A 20645-nucleotide genomic window follows, 5' to 3' on the forward strand; every position below is an offset into this window, starting at 1 on the left:
TGTATGGGAAATTGATTCTTCATATCTGGTGACGTGGATACTCTTTAAAACAATCTGGCTGTGCCAGTCATGCCCAAAAAAGTGCCCTATAAAACACTCAATGGCATTCATTGCCATCCTATGATCGGAACATTTCCCAGAGCGGCCTCAAGGTGGAGAGAACAAAGGTTACATCGTAACCAAACATTCTCTATCGTATCAAGACTTTCTCTCCACTACCTTACATATTCCATATGTACAGGAAACTCTGTAAGACATCCGCGAAAGGATGGTGCAGTGACAAACGAACTATATACAATATTAACATAATTGCAATCTTGAGCCAGGCAGCAGGCGCTACTAATGGCTTACCTCCCCTGAATTATGCAGGAATTGAGGGCAGAGGCCTTATTTATCCAACTTTGCAAATGCAAGAATGACAGCTCACCTGCACCTGAGGACCAATTAGACAACACATTCATTTCTAGTTGCTCCCGGTGTCAACTCCCCAAAGGAGAGCCTGGCTGCAACATTCAGTCTATAAAACTTTGTAAAAGTGGATGGAGAAGACCACGTGGCTGCCTCACAGATCTCCTTCAAAGAGGCCCCCTGCTACAAAGCCAATGAGGTGGCAATTCCTTGAATCGAGTGTGCCATCAGTTCTGGCAATGATGGTTCATCAGTTTCCTTGCAGGCTGTTTGGATTGTTTCTACAACCCAATGCGAAAGCCTTGCCTTTGTTAGTAGCCTTCCTCGAAACTCTGTCAGTTGTACAGAAGTTTGTATGCTTTAAACCAGTGTTCTCAATGGGCAAATTAGTTACTGTCTTTTTTCCATTTTCTCATTTTCTTGTGAAAGAAAGAGTGGGTGAAGTTCGACTGACTGGTTAAGGTGTAGATCTGACAGCATTTTAGGCAGAAAAGCTGGGTTGGGAAGCAATGTAACTCCTGCACCATCTGGCATAAACCTCCAGCAGCTTTCATGCACTGATAGAGCATGAAGTTCCCCAATCCTTTTGGCAAAGGTTATTGCCAGAAGGAAGGCAGTCTTTAGGGACAGCCATTTTAGGTCTGCCAATTCAAGGGGCTCAAATGGGGGTTGCTGAAGTGCCATTAAGATTTGAACCAAGTCCCACTGAGGCACGATATGTCTAGTACTGCGTGCTGTACATCTTAGAGCACCTTTGAGGAATTGGGATATCAGGCTAACACTGTGCTCTGATAATTTGTAATCCCCCACTCGAACAGCCTTAATTGAAGCCACCATACCTCTTAGAGTGGAAGTAGATTTGCCTGCATCCAATTGTTCCTGCAGAAACTGTAGGATATCACGGGCTGTAGATGTGAAAGGATTTACTTTGTGCCCTTCACACAAAGACTGAAACCTAAATGAATAGACTGCTCTTGTTAAGGGAGCATAAGTTCCTTCTAGAGTCTTAACCACTTTGTCTGATAGTAACATAGCAAGTAACACAGCCCGTAACCCTGCCCTCTTAGGGTCCAGGCCCTGAGCTTGAGACCCTGAGGGAAGAGGTGAAACAACCTGCCCTGTGCCTGGGATAATAAATACCTCCTGATTGGGAGTTCCCATGGTGTCCCATGATGTAGGGAGTGGAATGTCCGAGAATCATCTTAGGCCAATTTGGGGCCACAAGAATTAGTCTCACCTTCTCCCCCTTCTGTCTCTGAAGAAAAGGTTGAAGGATGAATGGGGGAAAAGCATAGAAGCTAACCCCGAGGCCACTGATGTGCAAGGGCATCTATTCCAAGAGGGAGATTGTCCCTCCCCAAGGAAAAGAACAGGGGACAATGTGTTGATTTCCCTAGAGGCGAACAGGTCTGCTACTGCTGGACCGAACCTGTGCCAGATCTCCATGACCACCTCGTTGTGCAGTTTCCACTCCCCTGGGTTCGGTCCATCCCTGGACAGCTGATCCGCTGCCATGTTTGTGGACCCAGGTACATGTACTGCCCTCAGTGACAGGAACTGCTTCTGAGCCCATAACCAGACTTTGTGTGCCAATCGACATCAGGGAGCTGAGGCTGTTGATATATGCTGCCCCCGAAGGCTTGGCCGGAAATGCTGAAATGCGAGATGTACTGCCTTCAATTCTAGCACATTGATGTGCTGACTTGCCCAGTGACTGTTTACAGCATCCCTTGATGCCCCAGCCTGCATGGACTGCCCCTCCCCAGCCTAGCTGGGATGCATCTGTTGACAACAGTTGTCAATGGCATACTGGACCCAGTGTGCTGCCTCTTGCCGTGTTTATCCCACACCTCCACCAGCAGAGAGCTACACAGAGCCTCCACATAACAATCTCCTTCCTTGACCGTGGCATCTATGGATAAAACCTTAGTCAGAAAAGGCTTTGCTGTACAGGTCGCATATGTAAAAGACCAAGTGGCACTACCTGTACTGTGACCCATCAGGCAAAGACACAGTCCCCAGGTGACTCTCACCCATAATCGGAACTCTCTTATTGTCTGCTGTCTTTCTAATGTTAAAGTCACAATTGTTTTCCAAGAGTCTAAAATCAGCCTCAAAAACTGAGTGACCTGAGATGGCTCCAGGTTGCTCTTCTACATATTTATGCAAAGGCCCAAGCTTTGAATATGCTTCACAAGGACAGACATATGCTGCCTGCACATTTTTTTTTTTTTGTCTGAGCACAAACCAACCAATCTTCTAGATAGTACAGCACTCTGATATCTGGATGACAAAGAGGTGCCAGGACAGCATCCATACACCTTGTGAATGTCAGAATGGCCAAGGCGATGCCAAAATTGAGGACTCTGAATGTTTTATAGGGCACTAATTAGGGCATGACTGGCATAGCCATATTGTCTTAGAGTATCCACGTCACCAGATATGGAGGATCAAATTTTCCAAACATATAGAATATGTAATGTAGTGGAGAAATAGTCTATATACAATAGAGAACATACCTGTCTGAGTGCCATAAATACTGTTTTTCCAAAGAAAGCATGACTGTAGCTCAGAAAGTATTAAAAGATACCTCAATATGATTTTAGATTCTGGTTCTTAAACCTTTCTTTTCTTCCATTTTCAAGGCACTATGGTTAAATCACATAGATATGGGGATCTCAATGTGCATACATGTACAAATTGTTGAACATGTGAGTCACTTTGCATACAGATGATACTTAATGCATTTAAAGAGGAATGTCTGAAGAATAAATGTTTAAACTAGAAATGTATCTTGTTTCCCTCTATCAAAACAATTGCATGGAACATACCTGTCTTAATGCCAAGAATGCATTGAAATGGTCAAGTTGAGGCACATTAACTTGCTCTCAAAAGTATATTTATAAGAATCAGTTTCAGGAATATTTGGAAGAAGGGATTTTGTTCATTTAAACAGCTTCTGAAGCTGTAACAAGCAGTATCAACTACATGTACCATATAAGGCGATGCCAAAAGGGAGGACTCTGAACTCTAAATGAAACCTCAGAAACCGCCAATTACCCTCCCAGATAGGTATCTGAAAGTAGGCGTCTTTGAGGTCTAGAGTGGCAAACCAATCGCCTTTGTTTATTGCTCATCATACCCTTGGACGTAGGCCCCCGTCCTGTTTGGTATGAGAAAATAAAGAGATAAAGATCCGGTTTGATGGTTGCTTTTTTCTACCTCCCTGATGGCCCCTTGACAAGTCCAATTATCTCTGCCCGCAGTATTTCTCTGTCTTGTAGGTGTACAACTGTCAGCCACGGAGGAACCTTTGCTAGAGGGGGTACGCTGGAAAATTACAACTGATTCATAGTCTAAAGGACCCAGGGGCCCATCTCTCTTTTTATACTGTTGAGCCTTTTTCCTTACAGATGCCTCCAGCTGAGACCTCAGTTCTCTGGGACTCCACTGGGACTGATCTGGGGAATCCCTAGGCTGAGTCTCTCTTGGTCTGAAGCTTCTAGACTGGCCAAGTGTGCTTGAAAACTCCTTAGCATAGCATCAGGCCTCTTGGGCCTGCTGCAGCATTCGGAAAGCATCTGGCCCGAACATGGCAGAAGGCTCATCAGGCAGTCTAGAGAGACAATCACAGTCATCCTGCTGGAGCCTTGATAGCGACAGCCACAAGTGACACCTTGATACCCAAAATGATGACATGGATTTTTCTGCAACCTGTAGCCTGCTCTTTCATAATTACAGACATTACAGAGGAAAATTGCTTAATCTCATTCAACCCAGTGGACGATTCCAGCTCATCTGTGTTCGCTAACTTAGTCTGAACTGCCGTGGCTTTGTGCATTTTTGATAGCAAACCATCCATTATTTTGCAGTTTTTACAAAGACAGCCAGCCTTGCCCAAAACTGACTTGTTAGAAGGTTATATAAAGGCTATCATGTGTTGGTCTACTGAGGGCAAAGACCCACATACAATCTTTTCTGCATAAAACACATTTGCCAGCCTTCTGCTAGTTCTCGGCCACCTGTGAAGGGCTGTGGGTATGGCCAATTGTTTTCGCACAACCTCCTCAAAGTCTGGAAGGGGGACTTTAACTGGACCAGGCTGAGCCTCTGTCTCCTCTTCAAATCTTGAGAGAGGGTTGGACAGATTTTTTGGAATAAGGATATCTAATGCTTTGGCTGCTCTACCAATGGTCTCCTAGAGTAGCCATAGATGTTTCCGCTACTGCTTAATTCTGTTCAGCATTTCTATCCTCAACAAAATCCTGCTCCTCATCTGAGGGATAACAGATTAAACACCCACATCTTCTTCTGCTGCATCAGAGGAGAAATGTTCTCCCATCTGAAAACCTGCATGAGAAGAGCCCTCACTGGTAGGATCTCTTCTCATACGTTTAGCTCTTGTTGAGGAGACTGTGAACGTTTAGATTGAATCTGCTGCCAATCAAGCTAAATCCATTTCAAATTCCTGAACAAGGGGAAAACCATTACATGCACCTCTTAATTCAGCTCAGGTGGAGAAGAGGAAGTAAAGCTTTCACCGTGGAGGCACACATAGCCAACGCTGCAAACTGCCTGGCTGCAACTGCAACATGCAGAAAGCGTAAAAATGGGAATCTTTTGGAATCTCATGATTCAATTAATATTCAATTCTTGCCACGCCCCCACCGCAATGTATAAGAAATCCTGTGCCCTCGATTGATATTAAATACAACTCTCAGGTGTAATTAAACTTTAAAGTTTTGTTGAATTTTTATTACAATTTCATCCTCAATCAGTTTATAATAGACCTATGTAAACATCTTAAATTGAACTTTTATTCATAATAAATTACATTTCCTGCCTTTTAACTGTAGGATGTAATACTTGTTATATTATTTAAATTTGTTCCGCTGGTAGCTTTGCTATATTACATTTTAAGGGGTTTGTTTAGTTTTTTTGTTATATCTGGCAACCCTTCACCTGGCCCTGGTTAAGGGTGCTTTCAGGAAGAGTGGAGAAGAGTAATAGCTACTGTTAGTGCCATCGGGACTTTTTTAATAAAGTAGTTTAAATTATACACACCTTGTAGGCATGTTATTTTAATTTATCCAGCTGCGGCTCAGCCTTTCATATTCACCTCTTCAGGTTTATGTGAACGTAAAGTTGACATATTTAAAAACAAAGGAAGTGATTATCAGCTGGATCTGATCAGTTTATGATCATTTTGGGCTAGAAATATATACACATACATACATATATACTATACACACACTATGGCCACGTACACACTGCAGCTAAATTCGGTTGTCAGTTCACCTTTTAGTGCTTAATCGCATTCTGTATACACACAGTTCAGTAAAATACAGCAATGACAACCACATTCTACAACTGTATTAACTCCCGAAAAACACAGGTAGTGACAACCGCATTTACAGAAATTCTATGCACCGAACTGAACAACTAGTTGTTAATGACGTTTTTTAACCTTTATCGTAGATGTGTCTCAAGTCACGTCAAGTCAAATTTATTTATATAGCACTTTTTACAATTGGTAATTGTTTCAAAGCAGCTTTACATATTAGAAGCACAGAAAAAAAAAGAGAAGTGGTTAATAATAAGCTGTACAAGCAAGCGTGGTAATGTGTAACATATACAAAATGGTGCTACATTAAGCCAATGTTGGCTGACTCCCAGGGATGGAAAAAGAACCCTAGGAGAAAAACCCAGCGTGCTAGCACTGGGAAAAAAGTCCTAGGAGGGAAAAAACCCCTTGGAAGATATATATAATATATGTAAATGGATATGGAGATCAAAATCTGAATTATACATTTTTATTATTGAGATTAAAAATAGATTATATATAAATATATGTAAGCGGATACAGGGATTAAAAATCTGAATTATAGATGCAGCCAGAACTGGATCTGTAGGCCCATTTTCTCCTGGGCTACGTTGTACATTGTCTCTCTTCTTCTATGTGCGGTCAATCACAGGGAAAGCACGAGCCTTTTCTCATTTGAGTTGCCAGATCTTGCTAGAAAAATCAGCGAACAAGAATAAGCCCATAATAAACCTAAATAAATTCAAATGCTTTATGCTTAAAATAAGACCAAAATATCACGATTAATGTCTGCTCACTTTAATAACTCAAACCCATTCGCTTTATGAGACGAGCTTAAACTACAAGCCCAAATACGCTTATAATGAGTAACCATGGCAACACACAAAGAGCGCGCTCTGTGTGAAACTGGCTGTACAAGCATAAACAAAACACAACGCCTCCGTCGACTGTGTTAATGTGACTGTGTTTAGTTAAATGGCTGAAAATAGTGTTTTGTCACGATAACAGATACCAAACACGAGAAGCCAGAACATTGCTATGGTTTCCAAGCTGTAAATCATCGCATTTTCGTTAGTGGGTCATGTTCCGTACACACATGTAATGATATAGGTCTTTTTCACAAGAATCGGAAATCACGTGGCACTGTCTTTAAAGCACATGGAGCACGGTAATGCACAGCCGCGCCAAACAGACATGAAGAATAACCAGTTTAACCGCCATCACTTCGAATTATTTATTAAATTTAGTTCTTATGGTGCGTTCACACCGGACGCGAATGAAGCGGTAACCCAGCTAACACACGACGTAACAGTTACGTAATGTATTCGTACTTTTTGGTAATGTCATGACTTACTAACTGACAACGTAACTACGACGTCGCATGCCAGTAATTTCATTACCTTCAGATTACCATCTCACAACGTCGTCAGTACGTTCTCCTAACGTTATAAGATTACCCAGAACGTTCCAGATACGTCCTCTATTCGTAATATATTGGTAATTCCATGACTTACTAGTAACGTAACTACAACGTTGTATGCCCGTAATAATATTACCATCAAATTACCATATCACAACGTCGTCAGTACGTTCTCCAAACGTTACAAGATTACCAAGGACGTTCCAGATACGTCCTCTATTCGTAATATAATGGTCATTCCATGACTTACTGGCAACGTAGCAGCAACGTCATGTGCTCGTAATTTCATTACCATCATTTACAAATTCTTTATATGTTATTATTACCAGAATTTGCAATATAAAACGTGTAATTAAATGTCAGACACAAGACTGAAATGTCCCCTTAAGAAAAAAAGGTTTCTTTTCACCAAATCAGAGTATGGATGACTGTTTTTTATATATAGTGACGTGACATACAGCGCGCGCCTCCACAAATGTAGTGCGCGCGTGCCCACAGTATGTTGATAAGAGTGTAAAGTTAATTTTTCTGAGAGAAGAATTTATTTTTCCGAGGTGACAACGAATAAATGGCTTTTATAAAAATGTATAAAGTTAACTTTGGAAAGACGCAAAACCTTTTTTTATTGTTATGTTTACGTTAGTGCAGGTGGCCGTTAGAGTTGCCATGGCAACCGGGAAAACATTCAAGCTGCTGGAGAGGACAGCGTCGACGTTTCTCCGTGTTTCTCGTCAGTTTTATAGCAATAAAGTTCAACAACTGCGTCAGATTGGTTAAGTAACATTACCCACAGTCTACTTTAAGTACTTTTGTTAATATTTTTACCTTTGTGATTTCCTTGATCGTCTGAAATATATGTTATGCAAAATGTTACGTTAGCATAGCATATGTTTTTAATGATACTGAGAGCAAAACGTCTTGAATGCTTTTATTTTATGTTTCGCTGTAGGCTATATGTTTTTATTTATAGTTTGAGTGTATTTCATTATTTTTATTTGGAGTTTTATTCATGTTCTGTGTGTTTTTCAAAATAAATGAATTGAATTCATTTCGAGTCTGCATTCATCGTTCACAGCTGTTGGAATAGCCTTTACATTAGTTTGGGCAAATGAGGACATAAATTAGGTTAAACTACTGCATGTCCGCCCATAGAAAAATAAATAAAAATAAGAATTACCAACTGATGACCAACACACAACTATTGATACACAACGTTGCCACGACGTCGCAGTTACTAACTGGCAACGTCACAAAGTTACGTTGTGGCGACGTATAGGCACCTTTCACTTTTCCGGTTGCCACGACGTAACTAGTTACGTCGCCACGACGAAAGTTTGGTCACCAAATTACGTTGCAGTTACGTAACAGTCACGTATTTTGGTTAGCTGGGAAGCGCGAGTGATTTACATGTTAAGTCAATGCAAAGACGCGAATTGACATCCTGCGGCGCGATTCGCGCGAATGACGCGATTCGCGCGAATCGCGCAAGTTGAAAAATCTGAACTTTGGCGAATTTCCGCGCCGCGTTAACCAATCGGGAGCTTGCTCTAGTAGTGACGTGACGTAGCGAGCTGAGGCAGAAATTCGAAACAACAATGGAGGACAAAATCATCGTCGCTGTACATCTTCATACATTTATAGAAACAGAAATAAAAAGGATCGTGTTTGAAAGAAAGTGAGTGAGGAGGTCGGACAATCTGATAAGTTGTAAAAAACGGTCTTTACTCAATTTGAGCTATATATATACATATATATATATACATATTAAGACTACAAGCCAACTAAAGACGACCAATTGAGCTTATTCGCTGTAATTTACAATTATTTCCCCACTGACAAGTTGTGTTTATTCAGAGGAAGTGTGCAGAAAGCAGTGGGAGAGTCTGGGACACATAAAGGAGCGGGAGTGCCCCTCTCATGACGCGAATTCGCGTCTGTTGTGAAGGGATTTTCACGCGCGAATGAAGCGAATGTCACGCGCGAATGAAGCGAGTAAACTCAAAATGTTCAAGCGTCCAACTACGCGCGAATAGCGCGATTTATTCGCGCAAGTCGCGTCTGGTGTGAACACAGCATTAGAGCTCTGTAGTCTCACCAATAATTCACCAAGGCCGTTCAAACATTTTCATGACATTTAATTCGTAAAACGACTGATTCCCGAGCTGGTTCTGATCGAGGCTATCTATCACTGTAACAGGAAAAACTTTTACACTGCGTGGATCGTTCCGGAAACCAAAAACCCATAAGTGTGAAATTGGCCTACTAGGGGATTCACTCCAGCATTTAAATGAGGTTGTCACTCCTGAAATTTACAGTGTGTACGTGGCCACAGTTCAGTAAAATACGGGAGTGACAACCGCATTCTACAACCATATTAACTCCCGAAAACAGGTAGTGACAACTGCATACAGAAATTCTATGCAGTGTGTACGGAACCGAACCGAACAATTAGTTGTTAATGATGTTAACGTGCACAGGGAAAGCGCGAGCCTTGACTCATTTACTCATTGCCAGATCTTGCTAGAAAAATCAGCGAACAAGAATAAAACCATAACAAACCAAAATAAATCCAAATGCTTTATGCTGAAAATAAGACCAAAATATCGCAATTCATGTCTGCTCACTTTATAGCTCCATAAACCTGTTCGCTTTATGAGACGAGCTTAAACAAGAAGCCCGAAAAGGCTTATAATGAGTGATCATGGCAACACAGAAAGAGCGCGCTCTGTGTGAAACAACCTGTACAAGCATAAATAGCGAGTGTTTTGTCACTTTAATATTACTTTGGTCACAATAACGGATAGCCTACCAAACATGAGACACCAGAACGTCGCTATGGTTTCCAAGATGTCAATCATCTCATTTTCGAGAGTGAGTCGTGTTCCGTACACACATGTAACGATAATTTAGGGGATTCACTCCTGCATTTAAATGCGGTTGTCACAGTGTGTATGCGGCCTATATATACACTGTTGGATTCTCAATATTTAGTACTTTAGCTTCAGATACAGGATAGCCTATGTTCATTCGCTTTTATAGGCGGGTATTTGAACGTGCTTTTTGTGTGTAAAAAGTACCTGTACTAGGCAAGATCACAAGAAAAGCTTGTAACAAAACATGATTTAAAGCTATTTTTATTCATTAAGTTACTGATAACTCTTGTTGTCAAGTAAGCTTCATAATGCTTCATCCGTTGCAAGCCTGTGCGCTCCTATAATCTGTCTGTTCCATGTTCCTAAGGGGCACAAAAATTTTACCGATCCTCTCACAGTTGCCAAAAGACTTGGGGTCGGTACATACATTCTTAGTGATGGAAAGACATGGAATGCTTACCATCTCAGTGAATTTCCATGCAAACCAACAACTCCGACTGAAATACCACTCACTACAGACACATATTCTTATCACTAGACCTAAATGTGATGTTCAGAAGCCTAATTCATTGAAGGACTACATCACTTAGATCTGATGTGCTTATCTGGATCTCATGTTTGGATGTGGTTATTTTGTTTAGTTGTCTATTCAGAATCATGGGAGAATTGTGATTCTCAATTTATCATAATATTATATTTGTAATATTATGAGAGTATAAGCAATAAAGGGGACATTCTTCTAAAATATGTAAGGTGACTTCTAAAACAACAAAGGAGATCCACATTTCTCTCATATTTCCCTTTTCATAAACATTATCTGCCATACCACCACAATCCAAGGCAAAAACACTTTGTTTTCTCTGCCATAGAAAATATTTAACATATTGACTAAGAAAGACAGTGGCATTGGTGCATTTTTAGGATGAATGTCAACCTACAAAATGGACCCTAAACACACAGGGCCTTCATAAGATCTCCTTTATGAATGTGCAAAACGGCATACTTACAAGACTTAGTTGTTGAGTGGTCTGAAAATTTTTTAAATATTTAGTTTTGCATATTTCCATTTACTCCATTGTCATTCCATTATTAACAATCAAAGTGTATTAGTATAATATCTCTGCTCAGTGTGGCCCAGGCTCTGTAGCTCCTGATCATAAACAGTGTAAAAAAAATTATATAAAAGCCTGTGTAAATATTTACTGTGGGGAACTTCCTAACACCCATTACTGTCACTAGCCAGGAAATGGAAATGTGGGATGTGGAAGAGCAGCAGATCGACAGGGAGATTAAGAGAGATGCCAGGTCAACATTGAACACGATTCCCTACATTATGCTTTGAAAAGTTGACCTCTGACCCTCTCCAAACAACATTGTAACATGTGATTAATTAAGAGCGATGTCTTCAGGATTGCAATGAATAGCCTTGTATTGAATAATGTTCTATTTGCCATTGTCTTGTCAGTCATCTCTCCTTACTGTCTTCACATCATAACTGAAATCTGACTCCCTCTGCACTGTGCTGCGACTTTGCAGCCTGTGCTGTACAGAGCAGAGTAGATGCCTTCAGTTTACAACTGTAGCGTTCATTGTCCAACTGAACAAAATCATTTTCATTTCTGTAAAAAAGCAAAACTACAGTGGGGACAGTGCCGCAGTGGCCAAGTAATGTAATTTGTGTACTGCCAAACAGAGTAACACAGGTAAAACTGACTACTGCAGCAAGGCTATTAGAATGCCCCCACAATTAAACAAACAGTCTGTAAATACATCTAAATGCAACATCAGATGCAGCTTCTGTGACACTTCTGCATTGCAAAGACAGATTCTAATCAATACTGATTTCATTTGATTGGTAACAGCTAGGGCTGGGCAATATACAATATCATAGAGATCGGCCCAGACAGTCTGCAAAATATGTCGCCGGTCAGTTCCAACCAACGCAACAAACTTTTTATCTAAAAAGGTCCAATCCCAGTGACCTCACCAAGAGAAGCATAATGAGCATAATGACTAGTTTACAATGTTTTGCAACATTTTGCACTTTTTACTCAAATTTGTGCCTCTAAATAATTTCATAGATCTAAAACAGTGCAGAGTTAATATTTTTGAACTTTATTTTATCTAACTTTTTTTATATAGGTTGTACCCCTTCAAATATTAGAGATGTTTGAGATGTAGAGATTGCACAGCACATTTGTGTTAAGTTATAATACTTTTACTTAACTATAGGGGTTTTCGCACCGAACAGTTCTAGATTCTAGATAGTTATAGTAACAAGCAACTAGGATAGTTCCCCGAGAACCAATTTCTCCCTGGGTCCATGTTACTGGTTGCATTTGCACCGTAATAGGAACTCTGAAGTGGCCAACAGCGGCATCTTTACAAACGCTAAAAACCAGTGGATGGAGGATGCCGTGATTGAAGCCGTGTTTGTTGTGTGTCATCGTTTCTGTGATAATGTAGATGGAATGTAAACACATAATTTACATGACAAACAGCAAAAAGTGGGGCTAAAAATCTCCTATGACAACTCTCAGCATTACATATTATCAAGGCGGAGAAAAGAACACAACCCTGCAGACAAAAGGAGTTTCTAGAACTAAAATCATTCCTTGTTCCTGCTATGCGAACACGGCAAAATCCGGGTACTTCAGCCAATAGTTCTAGGAACTATGAAAGGGTTCCCCTGGTACGAAAGCCCCCCAGGTGAAAAAAAAACATTTCTATAATGTATTTAAAGTGCTCTATTTTCATGCACCAATTTTGTACTTAATATACTAAAAATTCTTCTTTAGGACTTCTTAAGATGTTCTTAAGATAACCTTAAGAACATCTAAGTGTACTGAACTGTGCTATTTTGAGACACCATGAAATATGAACATATGCTTTTAATATACTATCTCTGTATTTAAAAAAATGTATTTAGATACCACATATAGTACATTTGAACACAGTGTACTACAAGTGGTAACTAAATACATTTTTAAAGGTGCCCTAGAATTAAAAATTGAATTTATATTGGCATAGTTAAATAACAAGAGTTCAGTACATGGAAAAGACATATGCTGAGTTTCAAACTCCATTGTTTCCTCCTTCTTATATAAATCTCATTTGTTTAAAAGACCTCCGGAAAACAGGCGAATCTCAACATAACACCGACTGTTACGTAACAGTCAGGGTGTACGCCCCCAATATTTGCATATGCCAGCCCATGTTCACGGCATTACACAAGGGCATTTAGTATTAAACAAGGGCAGAACATCTGGATGTGCACTGCTGAATAATCAGACTAGGTAAGCAAGCAAGGAAAACAGTGAAAAATGGCAGATGGAGCAATAATAACTGACATGATCCATGATGACATGATATTTTTAGTGATATTTGTAAACTGTCTTTCTAAATGTTTCGTTAAATGTGGTTAAAGTTACCATCGTTTCTTACTGTATTCACGGAGACAAGAGCCGTCGTTATTTTCGTTATTAAACACTTGCAGTCTGTATAATGCATAAACACAACTTCATTCTTTATAAATCTCTCCAACAGTGTAGTGTTAGCCAGTTAGCCACAGAGCATAGCCTCAAACTCATTCAATATCAAATGTAAACACCCAAATAAATACATAATCCGAAGCATGCATTCAGTATGCATGACGAACACTTTGTAAAGATCCATTTTGTGGGTTATATTAGCTGTGTAAACTTTGTTTATGCACTGTTTAAGGCAAGCGCGAACTCTGGGGGTGGAGAACGCGCGATTTAAAGGGGCCACAACCTGAAATCGGCTTGTTTCTAATTATGCCCCAAAATAGGCAGTTAAAAAAAATCATTTAAAAAAGATCTATGGGGTATTTTGAGCTGGAACTTCACAGACACATTTAGACACCTTAGACTTATATTACATCTTTTTTAAAAAAAGTTCTAGGGCACCTTTAAGTACAACACTTTAAGTACATCATAGAAGTGTACTTTTTTTTTTTTTTTCACCTGGGCCCTTATATACTGAAATGTAATTAATGAACCCTCTGGTTTTTCCAGGCTTTAGTCATTGTCGGGATACTCTTCAAGCTGGCAGCATTATCAAATTATATATCATGATAAATATCAATATTGATCGATATGGGAAAAACAGCCCTACATGTCTTATTATTCTAATTGAATTTATTGGTTAAAATGTAAGTATTTCACTTAAAAATTATACATGTACTAATTAAGTTAGAAAAAAATTGCCCATAACAGGTAAAAATCAAAAAACTTATCAGATAAGTTAATATCTGTCACTGCTGCAAACTAACCACAGCACAGAATATGGAGAATTTCAAAAGCTTTGTGAGTAAGCTGTCCACGGGAGTCCTAAACCTGCCAAGGTGCCAGCACAATAACAGATTCAGAAAAATATCTTCTAATTATCATTATCAACAAAATCCCAGAAAACAGATTTTCTTTTTTTTTTTTTTTTTGTCAGTATTGCACTACACCTGACCTCTCCATAAAAGACAGCATTTCAACTGGCCCACAACACTGATTTCACCACCTTCCAACAAAGAGGCTTCTGTCCACCTCTGCTTTCACATGAATCAAAATAAACAAGTTAAGAGAAGAATCATGAGCTCTCAGATGCTCTGTTGGAACATGTTCAAGCTTTGCTATTCTCCTCAGGCATTTAAAACCATGATTTACTTTACAGGAACCAGGGCATATTCACAAAGTATTTTATATCATTACTAGGAGTCCTCCGAAAAGTTCCTAGCTAGGAGCTTAAACCTATTCACAAAACTTTAAACCTTTATAATATCTTTACTGCTTTTACTTCAAAAGAGACTGTTGACAGTATTCAGCATATTCCCTGTCAACTGATACTGATCAGGTGGTGCAACCATGTAAATTCTGTATTTAAACCCAAATGGCTGAAAAAACACAACCACAAAAAAAATAACATGTTGGGCACTGTAAGGGTTACTTTGCTAAGATTTCACTTAGCAAATCTTAGGTATATATACAACCATATATATACATATTATATATATGGTTGTACCACCTGACATTTATCATGTCATGTCCTCCATATTGTCAATTTTAAGCTGTCCTAGGTTTAGGAGCTAGTAGTGTTAAAATGCTCTGAATTACTCTTAGATGAAAAATGTATGATTCCTAAAATTAGGAGCAGCACAGCCCTAATTTTTAAAGGGGACCTATTATGCAAAATTCACTTTTGCATGGTGTTTGGACATAAATGTGTATTGGCGATGTTTTTTTAATCCCCATAAATCATAGCAATTTCTCAGAACAAGCCGTTTCCAGATCCCTGGCAGTGTGATGTCACATTAGCCACAGGCCCTGCCCACGAATGTTGACAGACACTGCTGTTTTAACATAGAACAGCCCTGAGCGAGTTCACAGCGAGTTGTAAAGTGGCGAGAATGTCTCCCAAGCATTTTAAGAGTTCTGTACATTAGCTGGATGGATTAATCCACTTAGCTCTCTCCGTTGCTCCTGAAATCTGTGCCACTGAACACGAGGTGGATTAATTTTGTTTTTGAAGAAAATGCTCCCTCAACTCTACTGAAATTCATTTATGTCTGTGCAAATCATTTCACACCGGATTGCTTTGTGAACTAATGTCAATACAAAGGGACAATACAAAACAGAGTTTGTGCTAATCAGTACTGTTCATGATCCAGCTTAAAGTCTCCCGAGTGATATTGGATATGGCAGTAATGAAGGTGAGATCACTTTATTACAGTTCATCGGAGTTGATTTACAGATATAAAGTTGAGCAGTTTATTAAGCACCACCCGAAAAGGCAAAAGGTCTTTATATATTTATTTACTGTTAGTTGTAACGAGTGTTTGTGTACTTCGCTATGTATGCTGATGATAATAATTCAAAGGAGAGAGAGTTTATGGATAATATTTTAATGCAAACTTGCTCTGTGTTTTATTAAGCTCTTAGTGATTTTCTAGAGTGAAAACAGACATACTTTTGTTAAGTACAATGAACGTTAATGAACATTGGTAAACTGGCTTGTACTAATATAGAGGATAAAAAGAAGAAGACAATATAAGTTATAACCATAATTAAACTAAACTATACCTGTTCGATCTCCATGCAGCATATATTCGCAGTTTCTGTCATTATAATGTGTCCTGACTTGACTCCTGACAGGGGAGAACGAGCTTTTGAAGTTCTGCCCTCTTAGGCCGAGTGCAGCAGCTCATTTGCATTTAAAGGGCACACATTGAAATGGCAAGGTTTTGCTCACCCCCAAAAAGTGGCAATTTTAACATGCTATAAAAATGATCTGTGGGGTATTTTGAGCTAAAACTTCACATACACACTCTGGTGACATCAGAGACTTATTTTACATCTTGTAAAAGGGGGCATAATAGGTCCCCTTTAAAGAGTTGTTCCTAAAGTTATGGGATCAACTTTTAGCCTTAAGTTTTTTTGTGAAATGGGCTCCTGATTGGGTCTTGAGTCTGGTTGCCCTGAACTCTGGGGAAAATGTTTGAGTGACAAACAGTCTGACTTAGGTTTACAAGCACCATTGTGTTCAAATGTTTTTGGATAATTCAAGCCTTTATCTGGACTGTACTTGAAAATCATGTCTGAGCTTCTCCTGTGCATTCCTGTTCGTCACTGATCGACTTAAATCTCCCCTCAGGGATCAATTAAGTATATCTAAGAAAATTAAGATATACTTCTAGGAACAATCCAGTTAAGTTTTGTCAGAATATTTTAAAACATTAACACTGTCAGTTCATCAAGGCAGACGTAAAGTTGTTAACCTAATGAAAATATGCAAATGCAATAGGCAGTGCTCGCCTATTTGGTTTGTGTAAAAAGAAAAACCAGAGCTAGGCTCTAGATTTTATAAACCTACATTAAATAGCAATTACACACACACACACACACACACACACACATAATGGTCTTATAAATGTAAGCATGTGTTTCAGAACTGCAGGACACACATATCTCAATAGCCCGTGTTTACAGGATTTGAACCTGTGTCATTGATGTTTCTGTCCAACACTCTACCGCTCGACTATGAATTGACTTTCCAAGAAATGACCAGAACAGAAGTTCTCTTTTATGAGATATGATGGTCTTGTGGTGTATTTTTTTATCAAAGTGCAAGAGGGCTGTGTTCAATTCTTGATCAGGGATCATGCTGCATTTTGTGTAAAACAGCAGATTTTTTGCTAATAACATACAGTTTATGTTTTATGGGGAAAAATTAACACAATGTAATTTTTATTATAAATAATGTCTTTCTGAATTCAATTTAATACAATGTCTTTTTGAATTCACTCTGAATTATGGACCAAAGCGCATTCTTGTTATTAAATGTCTTTACTGATGCTGCATCGTCTTAATTTTACACAGCGAATACAAATACTGATTTCTGTATTCAAATCTGCAATATTTAACTGTCCCAGGACTATATGAGGCTTGTGTTAAAAATGTTTAGGTCAATTTACGGAGCGCCGCGGTGAGATGCAGGGGAAAAATAAACTTGCATGTTTTATTAATCATTCGAAACATGAGTAAGTTTTATTGGGATATTTCGTCCCTGTGTTTTAATTCTACTGTAGTTGAATTATGCCTTCTTTTGGCCTTTTTTCGTTTCTTCGTTTTTCAAATCATAAGAACGATGCCATAACACGGTGGCGTTACATGTGGCAGTAATAAGCATTTTGGTATACCAACTGTAAGTAGCAACTTTACAAGTCCACTAGCTCTAATGTTAGCCTAGATAAATGTGCGATATTATTAAGTGCATATCCAAGTGTTTGTGTGGAGAGCACGCTTACTGAATGACATACAGGTGCCGGTGCAATCACTTGCATTTAACTTAAAATACTCTGACACAAATCTTTAGTCAAGGGCAGCCCTAGAACAGATTGAATTTAAGCTTAAATTCACATGTAAACATAAGCATGTAAGCATGTTTGCTTGATGTGCAAGAACCAATGAGTTTCAGTCTCGTGTGTTACACAGCATGTTTGAGATTCCACAAGAGGTTTGTTCTCGCGCCATTCAGGTTTAGCTGAGCTTCTGTTTATGTTCACTGATCAGTGTTTATATTGAGTAAAAGCCTAAATTAAATCTATCATAAAAAGCAATTGATTCTCTTCAGAAAATTTGGACTAATCCACTCAATTCATATGGATTAGCTTTACGATCTCTTTATGAACTTTTTGAAGTATCAAAGTTTCAACTGCGTAGCTGTTCGATTTCATCAAAAAGATCTTCATTTACGTTCCAAAGATAAACCAAAGTCTTACGAGTTTGCAACGATATGAGGGTGAAAAATATTTTTGGGTTAACACTTTAAGTCATAGCTTAAGCCTATTCTTAAGAGTATTTTTGAGTTTTCAGTTTTATACATACGGCCCCTGATGTCTAACACAATAACTCAATTCCACACCCCTTACAAAATTTCTCTTTGACACTGTTGAAGTGAAATCATTCCTCAAGTTTAGTTTGCCTCACTTGCAAGGCCTTTGTTTTTGCAGGTGTGTAACTGTGTGCTTTCCCAAACAGCTCACTGGGGGATCACTGTTTGACTCAGACCTCTGAACTTAATGAGAACTGTTTGTTTCTATTATAAATCAGACAAGGATGTTCCTGAATTGAGTTACAGCTTGCAGAATTCAGAAGGAAATGGCACAACAAATCAATGACAATGAAAGTAAGGTCCATTGATGATTTAAATAGAGGGAGGACATGTTATCTGATCTCAACAAAAGAGAAACTGATAAACATAAGATCAGAAAAAAGGTTACAGTAAAAGACAGCCCGAAGTTTCAGCCAGAATCTAAAGGCAATATTTTAAGAGACCTTTGATTTTTCAGTCGAATTAAGCAACGCACTCCGCCCATTAACTCACTGATCACACATAAACCACCTCGGACATTTATCCATGGTTTTTAAACAATATTGTTCAACTAAGCATGTTCTGAATAACAGTTACGCGAACACAACACTAACGGATATGCAACTTCAGCAAACAATATAGAAGGATACAAAAATGAGAAATGTAATACAACATTTTGGACGAGATACTCACCTACTTTTCCAGAATTCCGCTGAATCAAAACTAACGTTAGTGCAATTGGACCGTCCGATTAACAAAGCCAGGCGTTAAACATGAGGATAGACAGGTCATAAGTATTTTACAAATAAAAATGACGCGTAAAATAACAGACAAATCCAACCACCTGAAATCGCAAAACAATCAGAGGTCAGAGTCAGCGATAGAGAGAGTGAGCTTTGTCGGGATTAAAGCACCGCATATCCGTGTGGTGAAACACTAAATATAGCTTGGCACGGCTCCTGGAGTACTACCATAAACACTAGGCACAAACTATAAAGACTCCGAAAGACTGCAGAAGTCGAGTGCGTTTGCCAGCCGTGTTTGAAAGTTGAAATCCCACCCCCTGTCCTACGCCAGTAGTGGTGAGAGAACCGCAGCGACAGAATTTTCAGACCAGCAGCGCCAGACCAACAGCCACAGGCACCAATAACAGGTCTCTGCAGGACAGTAATAGGAGTTAACAGATCAGTGGGCGAGGCCATAAACAGAGGGGCGTTTTTGAGAGCGATACCTGATTTGCCTACGTCAGAGAGTGGTTAGGGTTTAGGGGTGGGGTCGGGTGAAGGGGATAAAGCTGCCTTCATTTCACCTCGTATTTACCGGAATCTTGAAATGACAACACGTGACGTTATATTCGGAATTGTTCACGTCCTTTTGGTCCTTGAACTGGGAATTATGCGTTTCCATGGCAGCACTGCCAACGCCTAAATGAATCTACAGCTGTCAGGTGGTACAGCGCGGCCACGTGGTATATCTGGGAGCTTTCAGAAAACTCCCAGCTTACAAGCTGTAATTACGAGCTCTACGAGGACGTGAACGCTTTTTACAAGCTAGAATCTCGTAACTACAGGAATTACGAGGCCACGTGAACGCACCTTAATTTTCAATGCATGATTTATAAACACCCACCAGTTTGAAAACACCCACAAATTCAGAAACGCCCACTTTTGTTCCGCAGAGACCTCGCCACAGAATTAAGCGATAGAGTTAAAGGGATAGTTCACACAAAAATTTAAATTATCCCGTTATTTACTCACCTTAAGCCATCCTAGGTGTATGAGTATCTTTTTTCAGACTAACACAATCGGAGTTATATTAAAAAATATCATTGCTCTTCCAAGCTTTATAATACAGCATGTAATGTTTATTTATTAAATGAGCTATTTTCACATGGATTTTGGACACAGATCAATATCTAAAATATTTAACAATAATACTTTTAAATAAAGTTACCATTCGTTTGCTTAAGATGTGATGTACAATGAGCAGTTTTTTTTTATTATTATGTTAATGGATAGGCCTAATACAAACACAGTTTTGTTGTTAGTTTATAATGCATGAACTGGCCTAATTAAACTAGGAAGAACAAATACTTTTAACTTTTTTATTTTGAAAATATATTAAGAAATGTGTAACTAAATTGTAAAATGTTTTCCACTTGACTGTATTGTAGCTAATATTATTTTCTTAATGTTCATGTTGTTACAAATAGTAGCTACTGACACAGTCTGGGCATTTA

At 39.1% G+C, this 20645-nt stretch overlaps 1 protein-coding gene across 5 annotated transcripts in view; it reads right to left on the reverse strand.

Annotated features, from left to right (window-relative positions):
* svild (supervillin d) overlaps positions 1-19468 on the reverse strand; it is a 168725-nt gene extending 149257 nt beyond the window's left edge. For 3 of the 5 annotated variants that reach the window (XR_010892630.1, XM_067368975.1, XM_067368974.1), the window contains exon 1: positions 19100-19468. The gene's annotated coding sequence lies outside the window, so the exon portion shown is untranslated. The remainder of the gene's footprint in view (positions 1-19099) is intronic. The other 2 variants (XM_067368972.1, XM_067368976.1) reach the window with 1 other exon arrangement.
* Positions 19469-20645: the final 1177 nt, after the last annotated feature.

The sequence above is a fragment of the Chanodichthys erythropterus genome, chromosome 19 (assembly GCF_024489055.1).
Source record: "Chanodichthys erythropterus isolate Z2021 chromosome 19, ASM2448905v1, whole genome shotgun sequence".
Taxonomy (NCBI): Eukaryota; Metazoa; Chordata; class Actinopteri; order Cypriniformes; family Xenocyprididae; genus Chanodichthys; species Chanodichthys erythropterus.